Below are 22,767 nucleotides of genomic sequence, written 5' to 3'. Positions count from 1 at the left end.
GTAATCAACATGTATGCTCCAAATTGTATAGCATCCAAATTTCTAAAGGAAAACTAGTGGAGTTAAAGGAAGAAATAGACAGTAAAACTATACTAGTGGGAGAGTTGAACCTACCACTATCAAATCTAGATAAATCAAATAAAAAATAAATAAGAAAGAGGTAAGAGATATGAATGAAATCTTAGAAAAATTAGAGTTAATATATGGAGAAAAATAAATAGGAACAAAAAGGAATACACCTTCTTTTCAGCAACACATGGTACATTCACAAAGATTAACCATGTACTAGGGCATGAAAACATGGCAAAAAAATGCAGAAAAGCAGAAGTAATAAATACAACCTTTTCAGATCATAATGCAATAAAAATAATAATCAGTAAGGGTACATGGAGAGCCAATTCAAAAATTAATTGGAAATTAAATAATATGATTCTTCAAAATCAGTTGGTTAGAGAACAAATCATAGAAATAATAAATTCATTGAAGAAAATGACAAATATGAGACATCCTTTCAAAATCTATGGGATGCAGCCAAAGCAGTACTCAGGAGGAAATTTATATCCTTGAGTTCATCTATTAACAAATTAGAGAGGACAGAGGTCAATGAATTGGACATGCAAATCAAAAAACTTGAAAGTGAACAAATTAAAAATCCCCAGAAGAAAATTAAATTAGAGATCCTAAAAATTAAGGGAGAAATTAATAAAATTAAAAGTGAAAGAACTATTGAATTAACAAATAAGACTAGCTGCTGGTATTTTGAAAAAAATCAAAATAGACAAAGTACTGGTCAATCTAATAAAAAAAGGAAAGAAGAAAACCAAATTAACAGTATCATAGATGAAAAGGGAGGCCTTACCTCTAATGAAGAGAAACTTAAGACAATCATTAAAAACTATTTTGCCCAATCACATGGCAACAAATATGGCAACCTAGGTGATATGGCTGAATATTTACAAAAAAATAGAAATTGCCTAGATTAACAAAAGAAGAAATAGAATTCTTAAAGTATCAGAAAAATAAATTTAACAAGCCATCAAAGAACTCCCTAAGAAAATATCCCCAGGGCCTAATGGATTCATAAGTTAATTCTATCAAACATTCACAGAACAACTAATCCCAATATTATACAAACTATTTGACATAATAAGCAAAGACGGAGTTCTACCAAATTCCTTTTATTACACAAATATGGTACTGATTGCAAAGTCAGGCAGGTCAAAAACAGAGAAAAAAAAAACTAGACCAATCTCCTCAATGAACATAGATGCAAAAATATTAAATAGAATACTAACAAAAAGACTCCAGCAAGTGATCACAAGGGTTATTCATTATGATCAGGTGGGATTTATACCAGGAATGCAAGGATGGTTCAATATTAGGAAAGTTATCCACATAATTGACAATACCAAAAAGCAAACCAACAAAAATCACATGATTATCTCAATAGATGCAAAAAAAAAATCACTGACAAAATACAACACTCATTCCCATTGAAAACACTAGAAAGCATAGGAGTAGAAAGGCCTTTCCTAAAAATAATAAACAGTTTATATCTAAAACCATCATCCAACATCATCTACAATGGGGGTAAACTAGAAGCCTTCCCAATAAGATCAGGAGTGAAACAAAGAATCACCTCTAGTATTTGACATTGTACTAGAAACACTAGCAGTAGCAATTAGAGAAGAAAAAGAAATTGAAGGTATTAAAATAGACAATGAGGAGACCAAGCTTTCACTCTTTGCGGATGATATGATGGTCTAGTTAAAGAATTCTAGAGAATCAACTAAAAAGCTAGTGGAAATAATCAACAACTTTAGCAAAGTTGCAGGATACAAAATAAACTCACATAAGTCATCAACATTTTTATATATCTCCAACACATCTCAGCAGCAAGAATTAGAAATTCCATTTAAAATCACCCTAGACAATATAAAATACTTAGGAATCTATCTGCCAAGACAAACACAGGAACTATATGAACACAACTACAAAACACTTTCCACACAATTAAAATTAATTCTAAACAATTGGAAAAACATTAATTGCTCATCGGTAGGATGAGCTAACATAATAAAAATGACCCTCCTACCCAAACTTATTTACTTATTTAGTGTCATACCCATTGAACTACCAAAAAAATTTTTTACTGAATTAGAAAAAAACCATAACAAAGTTAATTTAGAAGAACAACAGAGAAACAACAGGGAAATTATGAAAAAAAATGTGAAGGAAGGGGGCCATTCAGTACCAGATCTCAAACTATACTATAAAGCAATGGTCATCAAAACAATATGGTACTGGCTAAGAGACAGAAAGAAGCATCAGTGAAAAAGACTTGGAGTAAGTGACCTCAGCAAGACAGTCTATGACAAACCCAAAGATGCCAGCTTTTGGGACCAAAATTCACTATTTGATAAAAACTGCTGGGAAAATTGGAAGACATAGTATGGGAGAGATTGGGGTTGGATGAACATCTCACACCCTATACCAAGATAAACTCAGAATGGGTGAATGTCCTGAATATAAAGAAGGAAACTGTAAGTAAGTTAGGTGAACACAGATTAGTATACATGTCAGATTATTGGGAAAGGAAAGACTATAAAACCAAGCAAGAGCTAGAAAAAAATCACAAAATATAAAATAAATAATTTTGATTACATTAAATTAAAAAGTTTTTTTACAAACAAAACCAATGCAACCAAAATTAGAAGGGAACCAAAAATTGAGAAAAAATTTCCATAATAAATACTTCTGACAAAATTTTGATTACTCAAATTTATAAAGAGCTAAATCAATTGTACAAAAAAAATCAAGCCATTTCCCAATTGATAAATGGACAAGGGACATGATTAGGCAATTTTCAGATAAAGAAATCAAAATTATTAATCAGTATATAAAAAAGTGCTCTAAATCTCTTATAATCAGAGAGATGCAAATCAAAACAACTCTGAGGTGAACCTTAAAAATTCTCAGACCCTACTTCATAAAGTTAGGATTGTGAACCTTAAAAATTCCCAGACCCTATTTCATAAGGTTGGGTTAAGACCATTCCCCATTTTAAACAATGAAGGAACTTAGATCAGGAATGTGAAGACCTCTACTCCACCCCTACTTAATCATACTTTAGGGAAGATAAACTCTTTACTGAACAATGAAAAGTACTTAAACCCATACTTATAATAAGGCAAAAAGTTCTTAAGCTGTGCCTATTTTTAGAACTAAATACAAAAAGGTGCTAAGTACCTATAAAGGTCATGCAACTTGTGGATTTACAAGGAGCAAAGAGGTGAGAAACTTACTCAGAAGTTTTCTGGTGTGAACTTAATCAAAAATGTAAGCCTTAGGTGTGAATTAAGAATGGTCTATCCTTTGAAAAACATCTACTGTGATTGATAGATGTAAGAACTTAGGGGAAGTGACATAGGAGAAAATTCCCTTTAAATAGGAGCTCAGATAGAGCTGAAGGGACATTCAGATTCATTCAGATTCAGAGAGATTTCAGATTCAGGATTGAGCTGGTGGAGGTAGCTGAGATGGAGCTGGCCTGGTGTCACTAGAATCCTTGCTTGGACAGATCTTGTAGTGAGTGATTAAGGACTGACTGATCTTTCTCTTAGGGCTTAGGCCTGGATTGGCCAGGGCTGACCAGGGCTGGCTTATCCCTTTCTCTAGCAGATTGGCTAACATGACAGCAGCAGAAAGTAATGAATCCTGGAGGAGATGTGGCAAAGTCAGAACATTCATGCATTGCTGATGGAGTTGTGAATTGATCCAACCGTTCTGGAGGGCAATCTGGGACTATGTCCAAAGAACACTAAAAGACTGTCTACCTTTTGACCCTGCCATAGCATTGCTGGGTTTATACCCCAAAGAGATAATAAGGAAAAATACATGTATAAGATTATTCATAGCTGTGCTCTTTGTGGTACTGAAAAAGTGGAAAATGGGGGGAGGCACTTCAAATGGGGAATGGCTGAACAAGTTGTGGTATATGTTGGTGATGGAATACTATTGTGCTCAAAGGGACAATGAACTAGAGGAATTCCATATGAACTGGAAGGACCTCCAGGACTCGATGCAGAGTGAGAGGAGCAGAACCAGGAGAACATTGTACACCAAGACTGATACACTGTGGCACAATCAAATATAATGAACTTCTCTATTAGTGGCAATACAGTGATCCTGAACAACTTGGAGGGATCTATGAGAATGAACACTATCCACATTCAGAGGGAAAAACTGTGAGAGTAGAAACACAGAAGAAAAACAACTGCTTGATTATAGGGATAGAGGGGGATGTGATTGGGGATATAGACTCTAAATGATCATCCTAGTGCAAACATCAACAACCTGGAAATAGGTTCTGATCAAGGACCCATGTAAAACCCAGTGGAATTGCATGTCAGCTACAGGAAGAGATGGAGAAGAGGAGGGAAAGAATATGATTCTTGTAACCAAGGAATAATGTTCTAAATTGACTAATTGAATAAAATTTTCAAAAAAAAATTAAAGGAATAAAAAAGGTCGCAGAATAAAATCACATGCCCATGGCTAATCTACCTATTCAAAAACCCCGTGTTTCTCAACAGTCACCAACAGGAAGCAAAGAGAGCCCAAGACCAGAAACCCCACCCAATATATCCCCCTATCTATGTCAGCACATAAGGACAGGAATTCAGTGGGCTCCTGGGAAATGTAGTTCAAAGGCACAAGATTTCCAATTACACAGCAGTAATAAGGTTTGGAAGTGGAATTATAGGACCATAGATTGGCAAACCCTCTGATAATTTTAACCAGATTATTGTTCCCATGAGAAAGAAGTGAAATTGGGAGGGGGAAGTATAGGACAAATGTGCAGCCTGAATAGACCTTGTGTTCTGATGTTCTTTTGGATAATTATGAAGGAGAATGATCATACTTTGGGGCATGCTAGATCTTGTGTGTGGAGATGAGTTTTCATCCATCAATTATTGAGGACAACTCTTTCCTAGAGATTTATCCCAAAGATGTGGAGCTTACCCAAGAGCTATGAAAAGGCCACAATTAAGGACAGAGATAATTATAGAATGACATTGGCTACTTCTGTGATGAGAAAGGGAAAAACAGAAAGCCCTGAACATTGATATTAGTGAGACATTAAAGCAGCAAAAAGAAAGGCCTCCAGTAGGTTAGATAGATCCTAAATTTATTATTCATGAAGAAACGGGTTCCAGAGCTGCACAAGATGATGACATTGAAAATTTTAAGAAATTATTTCATCGATGGTATGAAATTGCAAAAAGCTAATAGATTAATCCATTCTTTCTGGTTGCTGTATAACTTTTTTTTTTGCTTTCTTAAAATTTTATTTAGTCAATTTAGAACATTATTCCTTGGTTACAAGAATTATATTCTATCCCTCCCTCCCCTACCCCCACCTTTCCCATAGTCCACATGCAATTCCACTGGGTATTACATGTATCTTTGATCAGAACCTATTTCCATGTCATTGGCGTTTGCATTAGGATGTTCATTTAGAGTCTACATCCCCAGCCATGTCCCCTTGACCGATGTATTTAAGCAATTGTTTTTCATCTGTGATTCTACTCCCACAGTTTTTCCTCTGAATGTGGATAGTGGATTTTCTCATAGATTTCTCCTAGTTGTTCAGGATCACTGCATTTGCCACTAATGGAGAAGTCCATTACATTTGATTGTACCACAGTGTATCAGTCTCTGTGTACAAAGTTCTCCTGGTTCTGTTCCTTTAACTTTGCATCAATTCCTGGAGGTCGTTCCAGTTCACATGGAATTCCTCCACTTTATTAATCCTTTGAGCACAATAGTATTCTATCACCAACATATACCACAATTTGTTCAGCCATTCCCCAATTGAAGGGCATCCCCTCATTTTCCACTTTTTTACCACCACAAAGAGCACAGCTATGAATATTCTTTTACATGTCTTTTTCCTTATTATCTTTTTGGGATACAAACCCAGCAGTTCTATGGCTGTATCAAAGGGTAGACAGTCTTTTAGTGCCCTTTGGGCATAGTTCCAAATTACCCTCCAGAATGGTTGGATCAACTCACAACTCCACCAGCAATGCATTAATGTCCCAACTTTGCCACATCCCCTCCAGCAATCATTATTTTCCATTGCTTTTATGTTAGGCAATTTGCTAGTTGTGAGGTGGTACCTCAGAGTTTTTTTTTTTTTTTGCATTTCTCTGATTATAAGAGATTTAGAACACTTTTTATGTGTTTATTAATAGTTTTGATTTCTTTATCTGAAAATTGCTTATTCATGTCCCTTGCCCATTTTTCAATTGGAGAATGGATTGACTTTTTGTATAATTGGTTTAGCTCTGTAAAAATTTGAGTAATTAGTCCTTTTTCAGAGGTTTTTGTTATGAAGACTGTTTACCAATTTGTTGCTTCCCTTCTAATTTTGGTTACATTTATTTTGCTTATACAAAAACTTTTTAATTTGATGTAATCAAAATTATTTATTTTACATTTTGTGACTCTTTCTAAGTTTTGCTTGGTTTTAAAGTCTTTCCTTTCCCAAAAGTCTGACATGTATACTATTCTGTGTTCACCTAATTTGTTTATAGTTTCCTTCTTTATGTTCAAGTCATTCACCCATTCTGAGTTTATCTTGGTTTGGGTGTGAGGTGTTGATCCCAACCTAATCTCTCCCACACTGTCTTCCAATTTCTCCAGCAGTTTTCATCAAATAGTGGGTTTTGGTCCCCAAAGCTGGGGTCTTTGGGTTTGTCAAAGACTGTCTTGGTGAGGTTACTTACCCCAAGCCTATTCCACTGATCCTCTTTCTGTCTCTTAGCCAGTACCATATTGTTTTGATGACCACTGCTTTATAGTATAATTTGAGATCTAGTACTGCACGGCCACCTTCCTTCCCTCCCTTTTTATACTCCCTCCCTCCTACCCCCCTTAGTTTTCCCTTCTCACTTATCCTGTAGGATAAGATAGAATTCAAGATCCCAATGGATCTAGATGCTCTTCTGTCTCAGAATTGATTTCACTGATTAACAGGTTTAAGTATTATCTATTAGCATTCTCTTCCTCTCCTTCTTATAAGAGTATTCTTCCCCTCCCCTTCCCATGTGTATCTTTGTGTGATAAAGCTTATCCTATTTATTTTATTTCTTCAAGTATCTCTTGGTGCCATCTTTGATTCCCCCCTCCCTTTTTCTTTTTTTCATATCATCTTATAGCCCTTAATGCCCCAATCTCTTCCTGTGAATGGTTCTTCTAATTGCTATAATAATGAATATAATTTTTGAGAGTTACAAATAACATTTCCCACATTTATTAATATATAATTTGATCTAACTGAAGCCCTTAAAGAAGAGAGTTTGAATTAAAAAAAAAACATTTTCCCCTTTTTCCTTCTCCTTCTTATTTACCTTTTCATGTTTCTCTTGATCTTTATGTTTGAATATTAAACTTTCCACTTAGTTTTGGTCTTTTATTTACAAATCTTTGTAAATCTTCTATTTTGTTGAATGCCCATACTTTCCCCTGGAAGTATATAGTCAGTTTTGATGGATAGATAGTTCTTGGTTGAAGATCTAATTCTCTTGTCTTTCTGAATATCATGTTCCAAGTCTTGCAGTCCTTTAGTGTGGAAGCTTCCAGGTCTTGTGTGATCCTGATTGGTGCTTCTTGGTATCTGAATTGTCTCTTTTTGGCTTCTTGTAGAATTTTCTCCTTAGCTTGAAAGCTCTGGAATTTGGCAATTACTTTCCTGGGAACTATCTTTTGAGGATTTAGTGTAGAGGGTGTTCTATGAACTCTTTCAATGTCTGTTTTGCCCCCTTGTTCAAGAACATCAGGGCTGTTTTCTTGGACAATTTCTTGTATTATGATCTCAAGCTTTCCATTTCTTTCTGGCTTTTCAGGTAGAACAATGATTCTTAAATTCTCTTTCCTTCCTCTGTTTTCCTGATCTGTCACCTTGTCAGTGAGATATTTTATGTTTTCTTCTATTTTGTCAGTCTTTTGAGTTTACTTTATTAATTCTTGCTCTTTTGCAAGATCATTGTCTTCCAGTTATGTAATTCTGGTCTTTAAATCCTGGTTTTCCTCTTCAGTTTGGTCTATCCTGCTTTTTGTGGCTTCCAGCTATTTATCCAATTGGGTGTTCTTGTCCTTTAAACTGTTAACTTTAAACTCTTTGAACTATTTCCCACTTTTCTTGCCAGAAGGTTTCCATCTTTTTGATGAACTCCAATTTAAATTCTTCATGAGATTGTCGACAATTTCCATTTTTTGAAAGGTTTTGGCTTTGTTTGAGTTTCCTCCTCTATTTCCTCTGTAGCTTGGGTTTTATCCTCTGTAAAAAATTTCCAGGTCAATGCCTTCTTCTTGTTTTTTGTTTGTTTGCTTGTTTGTTTGCTTTTTGTTTTGTTTTGTTTTTGGTGGAGGGGGCTTGTTGCTCCTGGGCACAATTTGCCATCAGTGTGGAGGTTTTTCCTTTCCTCTTTAGTCAGAAATCTGAATGAGATGGGCAGGCTCTCTGTTTATGGAGTTAAGGAGCAAGGATTTTGCCTGAGGCAAGCTCTCAGATCTCCGCAGACTCCGCTATTCTCTGCCCTTCTCTGAGCCACCTTCCCAAGAGTGCCCACAGTCTGTGTTTCCCAGCCCGCTGGGGTTTCAGGTGTATCTGCTCTCAGGGGTAGGTCTTTAGTGATCTTAGTCAGCTCCCAAGGACCTAGAGGTGATCCTTGCTCACTCTAGAGGTGCCCCTTGCTCACTCACTGATTCTGGTGAGCTGGCTCTGACTCTGGCTCTGTAGGTGGGTGGGATGGATCAGCTCACATTTGCGTGGGAGATTTTTCACCCCCTTATAGTGTGGAAATGCCCAAATCCCAAGGACCTTCAATGTTGTCCCCTACTGTAGAGGTCCTTCGTTCATATGAATTTGGGTTTTTTGGTCCTTTGGAGTAGTCTATAACATTGGGTGCTGAGGAGAGGAAAATTCCCGTGTCTAGACTGCTGCCATGCTTATCCAGAAGTCCTCTACCCTATAACTCTTAACCAAAGTGATATTAGGATTGGTTCAAAGTTGAACAGAAGTGACAAAATGAGTCCAATGGGCATTATTGATCCCTCCAAGGGTCCAGACCCACCTTCTCTCTGACCCCAAACAAGAGCTATGTGACTTTGGTGGAGTAGTTTCATCCTCTGCCTGGCTTTATTTCATCATCTGTAAAATGGGGATAATAATAGCACCTATCTTCCAGGGTTGTTGTATGGATTAAATGAGACAACAACATTTATAGAAAGCTTAGCAACAGAGGTGGGACAGTGTAACCTCTATTGAAATATTAGCTATTATTATCATTATCATTATCATTATCATCATCATTATTATTATTATAACTATCTCAACCATAGCCCCACAAGTTCACGTTTCTCTGAGGAATGTAATCAGGAAGATTAAAAATAGGACAGTTGTAGCTATATAACATATATATATATATATATAGTATATGAGATAATATTGGCAGAAGATACACAAAGTTATTATAAAATAGTATGGTATTGGATAGAATAAGAGAGAGGACTTAAACAGGGTCATGATTTGGATAATAGGTATAAAGTCATGAGAGTTGGAGAATATATATTGGAGTGAAAATGGAGTTTGCCATTTTCTTCTTCAGGTCATTTTATACATGAGGAAACTGAGGCAGACTGGGTGACTTAGTGACTTGCTCAGAGTCACATGGGTTGTAAGTGTCTGAGATTGAATTTGAACTCTAGGGTTCCTGACTCCAGGTCTAGCATGCTCTCTACTCTGCCATGAAACTGTTTGTTCATCTTAATTATTAGTAAACATCCACTGAATTAACATTGTAAAGCCTACAATAGTACATGTAAACAACCTATAACCCTGTGATTTTAAGCCTTCCTCAGCTCAAACTAGAGGATCTAGAATTCATAGGCATTAGGATTGGAAAGGTCTTGAGCTGTGCAATACCTTCATTTCACAGATGAAGGAGCTGAGGCCCAAAGACGTAAATCTCTTGTCCCCGGCTGTGTGGCTAGTATTAGCAGAGCTATGATTTTAAGCTAAATTTAAGCTTTTCCTACTGTACCACAAAGATTTGTCAGTGTGTGGACATTGCTTCCCCCATTACTCCACAACCCTAGTCCACAGGGAATTCTTTCAGGCAGAGATAATCCATAGGATGCATGTAGTTATGCAAAATCTACAAATGCATTCTTAGGCTCAGAGAAACAAAGAAAGCCTCTCTTTTTCCCTTTTGCCCTTTAGCAATAGGTTTAATGTTCAAATAGTGTTATGCAATTGTATTGAGAGGTAAGGACATAATTAGTGCAAAATGCCTATGAAAATGTGAGAAGATGAGAATTCTTAATGTCTGCAATAGCTTATTTAGAACATTAGTTTGTGGTTCACATACCTGAGAAATAAATGTCTTTAGGAAGGTCACAGTCTGGACAAATTGCTGATTTCCAAGGACAGAAAAAAGCACATTCTTCATCTCAATGGAACATAACTTTTCAATTATTTTTTTCCCTCCTATATAGTTGTTCTGGAAATGGGAAGCCATTTAACAAGAAATCTATAAGCTAATTTAGAATTATCACTGCAATCTAAAGATCAGTTCCCCAAACTCAAGTGAGTTAAAAGAATAGTCACTTTTTATAGTTAAAGTAGAAAATGGTTCAATAAGTTGGCCATATTGGTTAGAAATGAAATCATTAACATAAATTTTGGGTGTCAGGTAGATATTAATAAATTCCATATAATTAAGCAAGCTGTGATTCTTGGACTTCTTAATCATTCACTCCACATTGGAGACCATCAAGTAAAAATTCAATAAGTTCATAATAGAAAATGAAATAGAAAGTGGAAAAGGTATCTCTATGAACTAAATTATTATTTGTATTATGTTTAAGAATTAGCAACAATATTGAAAACATTAAAAATAAACTGATTCTTTTCTTAGTTTTTACTTCCTTCATTTTAATTTTCTGGATATATAACACTTAGAAAATTTAACTACATTATAAATTTTAATTAAATTGTAATGGTTAAATGATACAGAAATACTTGAGGAGGAAAAAAAAAAGAGAAATTAAGTACTTTAGTGGCCCCAATTCTCACCTTCGTGATATGCAGAGTGTAAATACATATTCATTCAGGGTACAAAGGAAAGAAATATGTTCTTTTCTCTTCAAAATCAATTTAAATTTCTTTCCAAAGTTAACCCAGTCCATTGAGTCCTTGAATGTATTCCCCCTTCTCCTCTAAAAGGTTCCTTCCTCTTGTCTCCTTTCTTCCCTTCTGTCCTATTCCCCCCCTCCCCTGTCTCTAAACCTTTGGTCTACATAAAATTCCTGGTAAATCACTCAACTTCTCTATCAATCAGTTCCCTCACTATTAAAAATAGTTGGGGTAATCATGGCTGCAATCTAGACACCACATGCTTCCTCTTCCCGGCACCTAAAGAAATAGACTATATCAAAGGAGCATAAAAATCACCTTGGGAGGAACAGAAGGACTCCCCAGTACTCCTCAGTACACCACAGAGGCAAAGGTATGTGGGGTTTGAACATTTCCACATTTCCACACTATAATAAGAAGGAGGAATAGCTTGCACAAAAACGTGAACTGAGCCTCCCTTCCCCCACCTCACCTCCCCCACCAAACCAGAGTGAGCTACCAGAGCACTCACTGGGACAGCGAGTGAGTGGGGAATGTCTCTGTCCAGGGGGGAACTCCAGGGTCCTTGGGATCTGGGGATCACCAGGAAAAAATGTCTCAGGGCGGTTTCACGGGAGAATCCTGTGTACTTGGGGAGGTTGTGCTGAGCATCTGGGTGGAGCTAAACACCAGGGGCAGACCACATGCTGATTATCTGGGCGGAGCTGAACACCTGGGCAGTTCGGCTGTGATCAAGGGCCCAGCGCTCTAAGAAACCTCAGAGGCTGAGAAGAAATAGTCTGAGGCAACCTAAATTCACAGAAAACCCGCCCATATCACCCAGACCCCAGACCAAAAAGGAAAGGGGAATGAAACCACAAAAGGGATGGCTCACATGCCCCAACATCAAGCCTCCAAGAAGAAAGGGAAAAGGGTGACTATTGAAAACTTTTATGGTGGAAATACCCAAGGAAAAGAAGAGAATGAGGAGGAAATACAAAAAAAAAATCAGAACATGCCTCCCAAAATGGAAACTATCAACAAGCTCTGGAAGATCTCAAACTGGAACTTATCCAAAAGATGGAAACCTAGAAAGAAAAATGGGAGAAAGAGATCAGCAGTCTGACAGATAAGACTGCTCAATTGGAAAAAGAACTCAAAGCATCCAATTGAAGGGCAGACAAAGCTGAAAAGCAAAACCAGTCCCTAACGACCAGAATTAAGCAACTCGAAGAAAGTGAGATCATAAAACAGCAAGAATCAATAAAGCAAACCCAAAAAATTAATGAATTAGAAGAAAACATAAAATATCTCACTGAAAAGGTCACAGATTTGATTTGGAAAACAGAGAAGAAGAGACAACCTCCGAATTATCGGTCTCCCAGAAAAATCAGAGATAAACAATAAACTCGATATTATTCTACAGGAGATTATAAAAGAAAATTGCCCACACGTTCTGGAGCAAGGGGGCAAAATAGAAATAGAAAGGGTTCATAGAACACCCTCTATACTAAATCCCTATAAGACAACCCCTAGGAATGTAATTGCCAAATTCAAGAGCTTCCAAGAAAAGGAGAAATCCTACAAGAAGACAAGAAGAGGAGCTTCAGATATAAGGGGGCTCCCATAAGGATCACACACAACTTAGTGGCTAACACACTAAGAGACCGCAAAACATGGAACATGATATTTAGAAAGGCAAGAGAGCTGGGTCTCCACCAAAGAATCAACTACCCAGCAAAACTGACTATATACTTCCAGGGGAAAGTATGGGAATTCAACAAAATAGAAGATTTCCAAGCATTTGCTAAGACCAGAACTTAGTGGAAAATTTGATATCCAAGCACAGAAAGCAAGAGAAACATGAAAAGGTAAATATGAAAGAAAGGGAAAAGGAGATAAATCTTATCTCTTTCTTTAAGTCAAACTCTCTTCTATAAGGACTACATTTACATCAAATTATATATATTAATATGCGGGGAAAATGTTTTGTGTAACTTTCAAAAATTGTATGTATCATAAGAGTAGTTAGAAGAAACATGCATAGGGAAAGATTGGGGCATTAAGAAGATTTGGGGAAAGTGGGGGCAAAGAAAGGAAAAGGGAGAGGGGAACCGTCAATAACACTAAGATTTACTTCAAGAAATAGGGGGGGACTTAATAGAATAATCTTTCCCATATAAAGATACACATGGGAAGGGGAGGGGAAGAACTCTCATATGAGAGAAGGAGAGGAAGAGAGTGTGAAGCTGAATTACTTAAACCTTACTCTCAGTGAAATCAAATCTGAGAGGGAAGAACATCTAGATCCAGTGGGATCCTGAATTCTATCTTACCCATTAGGGCAAGAAAGAAAGGAAAATTAAGGAGGGGGAGGGGGAGGGAGTATAAAAAGGGAGGGAAGGAGAGGGGGGAGGGAGTATAAAAAGGGAGGGAAGGAGAGGGGAAGGGGAAGGGAGCATAAAAATGGAGGGGCTAGAAAGGGAAGCATCTCAAGGGAGGGGACTAGGGGGACTGACCTAAAGTAAATCACTGGTTCAAAAGGAGATAGCTAAAGAAGAAAGGTCAGAACTAGGGGAAGATATCAAAATGCCAGCGAATCCACAAATGACAATCATAACTTTGAATGTGAATGGGATGAACTCACCCATAAAACGTAGACAAATAGCAGATTGGATTAGAACCCAAAACCCTACCATTTGTGGTCTTCAAGAAACACATATGAGGCAGGTTGACACTCAAAGTTAGAATTAAAGGTTGGAGTAAGACCTTTTGGGCCTCAACTGATAGAAAGAAGGCAGGAGTTGCAATCATGATATCTGACAAAGCCAAAGGAAAAATAGACCTGATCAAAAGGGATAGGGAAGTAAATATATTCTGTTAAAAGGGAGTATAGACAATGAGGAAATATCACTAATCAACATGTATGCACCAAATGGTATAGCATCCAAATTTTAATAGAGAAACTAGGAGAATTGAAGGAGGAAATAGACAGTAAAACCATATTAGTGGGAGACTTAAATCACCACTATCAAATTTAGATAAATCAAACCAAAAAATAAACAAGAAAGAGGTAAAAGAGGTGAATGAAATCTTAGAAAAATTAGAGTTAATAGACATATGGAGAAAAATAACAGGGACAAAAAGGAATACACCTTCTTTTCAGCACCACATGGCACATTCACAAAAAAAAATTGATCATATACTAGGTCACAGAAACATGGCACTCAAATGCAGAAAAGCAGAAATAATAAATGCAGCCTTTTCAGATCACAAGGCAATAAAAATATTGATCAGTAAGGGTACATGGAGAGCCAAATCAACAATTAATTGGAAATTAAATAATATGATAATCCAAAATCGGATAGTTAGAGAAGAAATCGTCGAAAAAATTAATAATTTTGTTGAGGAAAATGACAACGGAGAGACATCCTTTCAAACCTTATGGGATGCAGCCAAGGCAGTACTTAGAGGAAAATTCATATCCCTGAGTGCATAATTAACAAATTAGGGAGGACAGAGATCAAGGAATTGGAAATACAAATCAAAAAAACTTGAGAACGAACAAATTAAAAACCCCCAAAAGAAAACCAAACTAGAGATCCTAAAAATTTAGGGAGAAATTAATAAAATCAAAAATGACAGAACTATTGAGCTAATAAACAAGACTAGAAGCTGGTACTTTGGAAAAACAGACAAAATAGACAAAGTACTGGTCAATCTAATTTAAAAAATGAAAGAAGAAAGGCTAATTAACAGCATCAAGGATGAAAAGGGGGATCTTACCTCCAATGAAGAGGAAATTAAGGCAATCATTAAAAACTACTTTGCCCAACTATATGGCAATAAATATAACAACCTAGGTGATATGGATGAATATTTACAAAAATATAAATTGCCTAGACTAAGAGAAGAAGAAATAGATTTCTTAAATAATCCCACATCAGAAAAAGAAATCCAAAATGCCATTAAAGAACTTACTAAGAAAAAATCCCCAGTACCTGATGGATTCACCTGTGAATTCTATCAAACATTCAGAGAACAGTTAATCCCAATACTATACAAACTATTTGACATAATAAGCAAAGAGGGGGTTCTACCAAACTCCTTTTATGACACAAGCATGGTACTAATTCCAAAGCCAGGCAGGCCAAAAACAGAGAAAGAAAATTATAGACCAATCTCCTTAATGAATATAGATGCAAACATCTTAAATAGGATACTAGCAAAAAGACTCCAGCAAGTGATCAGAAGGGTCATCCACCATGATCAAGTAGGATTTATACCAGGGATGCAGGGCTGGTTCAATATTAGGAAAACTATCCACATAATTGACCACATCAACAAGCAAACCAACAAGAACCACATGATTATCTCAATAGATGCAGAAAAAGCCTTTGATAAAATACAACACCCATTCCTATTAAAAACACTAGAAAGCATAGGAATAGAAGGGTCATTCCTAAAAATAATAAACAGTATATATCTAAAACCATCAACTAATATCATCTGCAATGGGGATAAACTAAATCCATTCCCATTAAGATCAGGAGTGAAACAAGGATGCTCATTATCACCTCTATTATTTGACATTGTACTAGAAACACTAGCAGTAGCAATTAGAGAAGAAAAAAGAAATTGAAGGCATTAAAATAGAAAAGGAGGAGACCAAATTATCACTCTTTGCAGATGACATGATGGTCTACTTAAAGAATCCTAGAGATTCAACCAAAAAGCTAATCGAAATAATCAACAACTTTAGCAAAGTTGCAGGATACAAAATAAACCCACATAAGTCATCAGCATTTCTATATAATTCCAACACAGCTCAGCAGCAAGAACTAGAAAGAGAAATCCCATTCAAAATTACCTTAGACAAAATAAAATACTTAGGAATCTATCTCCCGAGACAAACACAGGAACTATATGAACACAACTACAAAACACTTTCCACACAACTAAAACTAGACTTGAACAACTGGAAGAACATTAACTGCTCATGGGAAGGACGAGCCAATATAATAAAAATGACCATCCTATCCAAACTCATCTATCTATTTAGTGCCATACCCATGGAACTTCCAAAAATTTTTTTTACTGATTTAGAAAAAAACATAACAAAGTTCATTTGGAAGAACAAAAGATCAAGAATATACAGGGAAATAATGAAAAAAAATACAAAGGAGGGGGGCCTTGCAGTTCCAGATCTCAGACTATATTATAAAGCAGCAGTCATCAAAACAATTTGGTACTGGCTAAGAGACAGAAAGGAGGATCAGTGGAATAGACTGGGGGCAAGAGACCTCAGCAAGACAGTATATGACAAACCCAAAGATCCCAGCTTTTGGGACAAAAATCCACTATTTCATAAAATCTGCTGGGAAAATTGGAGGACAGTGTGGGAAAGATTAGGTTTAGATCAACACCTCACACCCTACACAAGATAAATTCAAAATGGGTAAATGACTTGAAAATAAAAAGGAAACTATAAGAAAATTAGGTGAACACAGAATAGCATACATGTCAGACTTTTGCGAAGGGAAAGATTTTAAAAGCAAGCAAGACTTAGAAAGAGTTACAAAATGCAAAATAAATAATCTGGAATAAGTCAAATTAAAAAGTTTTGGTACAAACTAAACCAATGTAACCAACATCAGAAGGGTAGCAACAAATTTGGAAACAATCTTCATAAACTCCTCTGACAAAGGTTTAATTACTCAAATTTACAAAGAACTAAATCAATTGTACAAAAAATCAAGCCATTCTCCAATTGTTAAAAGGGCAAGGGACATGAACAGGCAGTTTTCAGCCAAAAAAATCAAAACTATTAATAAGCACATTAAAAGGTGCTCTACATCTCTTATAATCAGAGAGATGCAAATCAAAACAACTCTGAGGTATCACCTCACACCAGGCAAACTGGCTAACATGACAGCTATGGAAAGTAATGAATGCTGGAGGGGATGTGGCAAAGTAGGCACACTGATTCATTGCTGGTGGAGTTGTGAATTGATCCAGCCATTCTGGAGGGCAATTTGTAACTGTGCCCAAAGGGTGTTAAAAGACTATCTGCCCTTTGATCCAGCTAGAGCACTGCTGGGTTTGTACCCCAAAGAGATAATAAGGAAAAAGACTTGTACAAGAATATTCATAGCTGTGCTCTTTGTGGTGGCCAAAAATTGGAAAACGAGGGGATGCCCTTCAATTGGGGAATGGCTGAACAAATTGTGGTATATGTTGGTGATGGAATACTATTGTGCTAGAAGGAATAATAAAGTAGAGGAATTCCACGGAGACTGGAACAATGTCCAGGAAGTGATGCAGAGCGAAAGAGCAGAACCAGGAGAACATTGTACACAGAGACTGATACACTGTGGTACAATCGAAGGTGATGGACTTCTCCATTAGGGTCAATGCAATGTCCCTGAACAATCTGCAGGGATCTAAAAAATATTATCCACAAGCAGAGGATAAACTGTGGGAGTAAAAACATCGATGAAAAGCAACTGCTTGACTGCAGGGGTTGAGGGGATATGACTGAGGAGAGACTCTAAATGAACACTCTAATGCAAATACCAACAACAGGGAAATGGGTTTGAGTCAAGAACACATGTGATAACCAGTAGAGGGAGAGGGAAAGGTGGGGGGGGGGGGCGAGGAGGAAAAGAAAATGATCTTTGTTTCCCTGAATAATGTTTGGAAACGACCAAATAAAATAATGTTTAAATTTAAAAAAAAATAGTTGGATTTAACAGTTTCTATGATTTTTTTCAGATCAAGATATATGATCTCTCTGTATCTCTATTTACTGTCTCTGTTTCTCTTTGTCTCTATTTTTCTCTCTGTCTCTGACTTTCAAATATATGTTTGTCTAAACACACATGAAGGCTTAAGCTTTATCATTAAAGCAAAGAAAAATCAAACAAAATATCTTTGTTTTTATACTCCAACATCCTTAATGAGTGTTCATATCCCACTATCCTTTCAATGCTAGCTTTCTAGAAAGAATAATCTACATTTGACACTTCACAGAATCTGAGTAGAAAAAGGCCTAGAAGCCCGTTAATCCAATCCATACTTTAACGTACCTATTTTTTTTATTCTGCTTTAATACCTCTAATAGAAGGGCATCTAGGCCGCGCAATGGATAGACCATACAGCCTAGAGTCAAGAAGACCTGATTTCTAAGCTTACTTAGATATTTATTAGCTGTGTGAAGCTGAGCAAGTCATTTAACCTGTTTACCTTAGTTTCCTCATCTATAAAATGAAGATAATAGAACATACTTCCTAGGGTTAATGTGAGCATAAAATGAGATAATTGTTAACCCTTAGCATAGTCCCTGGCAATATTATTATGCTAGTTATTATTATATTATTGCTACTAACAAAGATTCTAATTGTTAGGAAGTTCCGCTCTCCTGCTTTACAGTTAGCTTAAAATTTTCAGTTTCTAACTTCTATTATTGCTCTAAATTTTACCATCTAAGGACAAACAGACCAAGTCTGTTCTTCTTCTATAGGACAGCCTTTCAAATATTAAAAACAGAGTGTACTGGAGCCACGTCAAACAGTGTTGAATTTTCAATGTGATCATTTACACCTTGGAAATTAAAACCCATATAAATCTGTTATTGTTTGCTTAAATTTAAGGAAGTGGTGAAAGAAAATGTTAATGATGCAAAATTAAGTTTAATCTTCTTATATTTGTACATTATCCCTCTGAAATATTTACCAGAATACCTCTGCTCCTGTGTTTTTCTAGGTTTAACGTTCTCTACTTGTGCTAATCTTTATATGGCATGTTCCCAAAGATCCTCACAAGAGGAAATTGTCCTTTTCTGGATTATCAACGTCCTTCCAAATCATTTCTCCCAGAACTGAATACTATATTTCAGATGTGATCTGCCTAGTGATGAATACAGCGATGACATCTTATTCATTCCAGTAATTGTGCCTTTCTTTTCACATAACCCAAGATTACATTATTTTTTCTGTATACCATAGAAATAAAAATAAATAAATAAATATTTTTGTGCACAGCATTAGCTCTGGGGATACAAAGAATATTGGATTTCTAGCCCCACAAAATCTCCAAATATTTTTCACATAAATAATTACCTGCTTATGTCTCTTCCATCTTGTCTTAATCAACCAGTCAATCAATTCATGAATGAATAAGCACATATTAAGCACTTACTATATGATAACTATGTGAAGCTAATTTTTTAACCAAGTGTAAGATCTTATACCTCATTTAAAAAATTATATTTCATTCTATGTACAAGCCTATCAAGATCTTGTTGGTAACCTGATTCAGCTGTATTAGTTATCCCTCTGAGTTTTGTGTTATCTGTAAATTCCAGCAAAATACCATATATGCCTTTATTGAGACTTCAATAAAGGCGTATATGGCATTTCGAAATTTTAAATACTACAAGGCCAAACAAAGACCTTTGAAGCACTACTTTGGATTCCTTTTTCCAAATTAACATTGAACCATCAATAATATCCAGTTGTTCAAGGAGTTCAAAACTTACTTGATAGTACTAGATTCTTAATTCGCATTTTTTCCATCCTCAAAAAAAAATACCACCCACAAAAAACCAAAGCAAAGCAAACAAAAAGAGAAATTCTCTCAAATACTTTGATAAAATCTAGGCCAATGCCATCTATAGAATTTCCCTGATTGTTACAAATAGCGACATTGTTCATAAAGAAAATGGTGGTCTGATCTAACCTGATCCTGATAGTCATGCCCTCTTTTAGTGATCATCACTCTCTTTTCTAAGTGAACTGTCTATCCTCTTAGTAATAAATACTCTCTCTGTCTCTGTCTGTCTCTGTCTCTCTGTCTGTGTCTGTGTCTGTCTCTCTGTCTCTGTCTCTGTGTCTATGTCTGTTTCTGTCTGTCTATCTGTCTCTCTCTCTCTCTCTCTCTCTCTCTCACACACACACACACACACACACACACACACACACACACACACACACACACACACACACACACTGTAACCAGTAATCAAAGTTGCAGTCTCCATATTCTAATTTCTTAAATCCCTGGGTATTTTCCCCATCTTAAAATCCATCCTAAAAGTTGTCTTCTCACACTTTTATATGAAAATTTTTTTCTTCTTGTAGTTCTCTTTGACCTCTTAAATTATCCAATTTGATGACCTTTTCTTATTCCTCAATTTTCTTGACCTTTCTGTAGCATGTTACACTGTTGACACTTCTTTTTCTCCAAAAGTCTTGGACATTCTTTTTTCTTGGAACTACTGATATTATGCTTTTTGATTCTTATCTACCTTATTTGACTATCCTTCACTTCCCCTTCATGGCTCATCTTTTTTCTGCCATGCTTTAAATGTATGCATCTCCAAAGGCTCTGTCCTTCTCTATGTATTTCATCTTTTGATAATTATATTTACTATTTTGGATTCAATTTTCAACTATTTGCTGATGGTTTCTGAATCCATTTATTTACTCAGTCCTTCCCCCTAAGTTATAGTTTAATATTTCCAAATGCTTATTGGACATCTTCATATATATGCATATATACATATACATATATATCTACTTAGAATATCTCAAACTTAATGTCTCAAAGGAAACCCTTTATCTTCCTTTCCCCTATCCTTATCAAATTTATCCGCCCTCTTAATTTGCCCATTTCTGTTAATGGTATAATCATTGATCCATAACCCAAACAGAAATCTTCTGGAGACATCTTTGGTTACTCCCTCAGCCTTAATACCTAATCAGTTCCTCAGTCTTGTAGATTCTCTATTCATACAGCTTTTATATGCCTTCCTTCCTTTTTTGATCTGTTAAGAGTTGGGATAAGGTCTGTCTTTGCATCCCCAGTGCACAACAAAATGTCTGGAACACAGTAGGTGCTTGAAAAAGCTCAACTGGACTTGTTGATTCTCTAATCACTCATGTTTTCAAATGTGACCCATGGATTATTACAATACTTCCAAACTTTTCCCTTCTCCAATTCAGTCTTCATGCAGGTGCCAAGTTAATCTTCCTAAAGTCTTGACAGATTACATTCTTCTCTTGCTCAGAAAATATCAGTGGTTCACTTTTATCAATAGTATCAAATACAAATTTATTCTTTCTTTGATGCTTCCACAAACTGGCGCTAACCTACCTTCATAGCCTTATTTCAAGAAACTTCCTTTCATATACTCTATATGCCAAACAAACATGATGGCTACCTACTCTCTAGACTTGTCTTGCCCTTTACCTTCTTATTCTGTGCAGATTGTGAGCAAAACTCTTTCCTTGAAGGCACTCTTACATGATCGCCTGTTTAAATCTTTCTCTTTGATATTTTGCTAAACCCCAAATCCTTCACATGAGGAACTTTCTTTCATTCCCAACTACCATCTGAAACTCCTCAATTTATTTAAAGCATTTAAAAATATTTCTCCTCATTTTCCAGGACCACATTCTACTCAGTCATCATTCTGTGTTATTTCACCTTTTGTTAAGAGACTATTTCTTTCTCTTTTGGTGTCTGTAGTGCCTGGCCACCATTGGAATCTTAAAAAATACTTGTTGAATATAATGGAAGAGAAAAAAGAAGAGAAAGTAGGAATAAGAAGGTGAAATGGATTTAAACAAAAATGCAATGGAAAAAAGATCAAGAAAATAGTATGGGGAAGGTTTGGGAAGAAGAAAGGAATGAAGAAGATGAGGAAGGAGGAAAAAGAATGTGATGAGAATAAGGAGAAGAGGACAAAAGGAAGGAGCGAGATGAGCATACCATCAAGAGGAGGTGAAGAATGATTTTCTAATTTTGAATAAGTTACTGAATTTTATCATCACAACCAATACCTTGTATTCATAGAGTAAACCATTGTCACTATTATCCAACAGAAATCCTTTTTTCTTAGAAGATATTCTTCAATGTTTGGCCTGGGGAAAATCTTTTGTGTCCAGTTTGGGGTCCCACAGTAGGAATTATGAAACATTCAAAATAGCATTTCTTTGTTTAAAGTTCTCTCTCTATTTTGCATATTTGAAAAAAACTATATTCAGCTTTTTTAGTCATTCCTAAAAAAGTCATGTTTAAATCACTGATAGTTCTGGTAAGGAATAAAGCAAAACTAGTTTTTTTCTTCTATATTTAAAATAGAAACAAGTAATGATTTTGTCTCCCCTAAAAGCCTCTTTTAGTCATTACTGATATTGAACCTCTGTTCCTACTGGAGTAATAAGTAAGTGTATGTTAAGGTGGTCACTGAATTAATTTAGAATATGATAATATATTACTTACATTAGCTGTAGAGGCCAAGCTATCATGATCTCTCCTTTTTAGTAGCTATCATGTATATAGTATTTTACAGTTTGAAAATGCTTTACAAATATTATCTGAATTTATCATCACAGCAAACCTGGGATGTAATATTACCCTTTATTTCATAGATAAGGATATTGAGTCAGGTAACAATTAAATGATTTACCCAGGGTCACACATTTATAAAGTGCCCAAAGCTGGATATGAACTTGGGAATCCCTGACCCCAAGTACTGTGACTTAGCTAGGGCATCACCTACCAGCACAGAGTTAACC

The sequence above is a fragment of the Monodelphis domestica genome, chromosome 4 (assembly GCF_027887165.1).
Source record: "Monodelphis domestica isolate mMonDom1 chromosome 4, mMonDom1.pri, whole genome shotgun sequence".
In the NCBI taxonomy this organism is placed as follows: Eukaryota; Metazoa; Chordata; class Mammalia; order Didelphimorphia; family Didelphidae; genus Monodelphis; species Monodelphis domestica.
The sequence above is the reverse complement of the archived record's forward strand: the minus strand, read 5'-3'. Positions refer to the sequence as shown.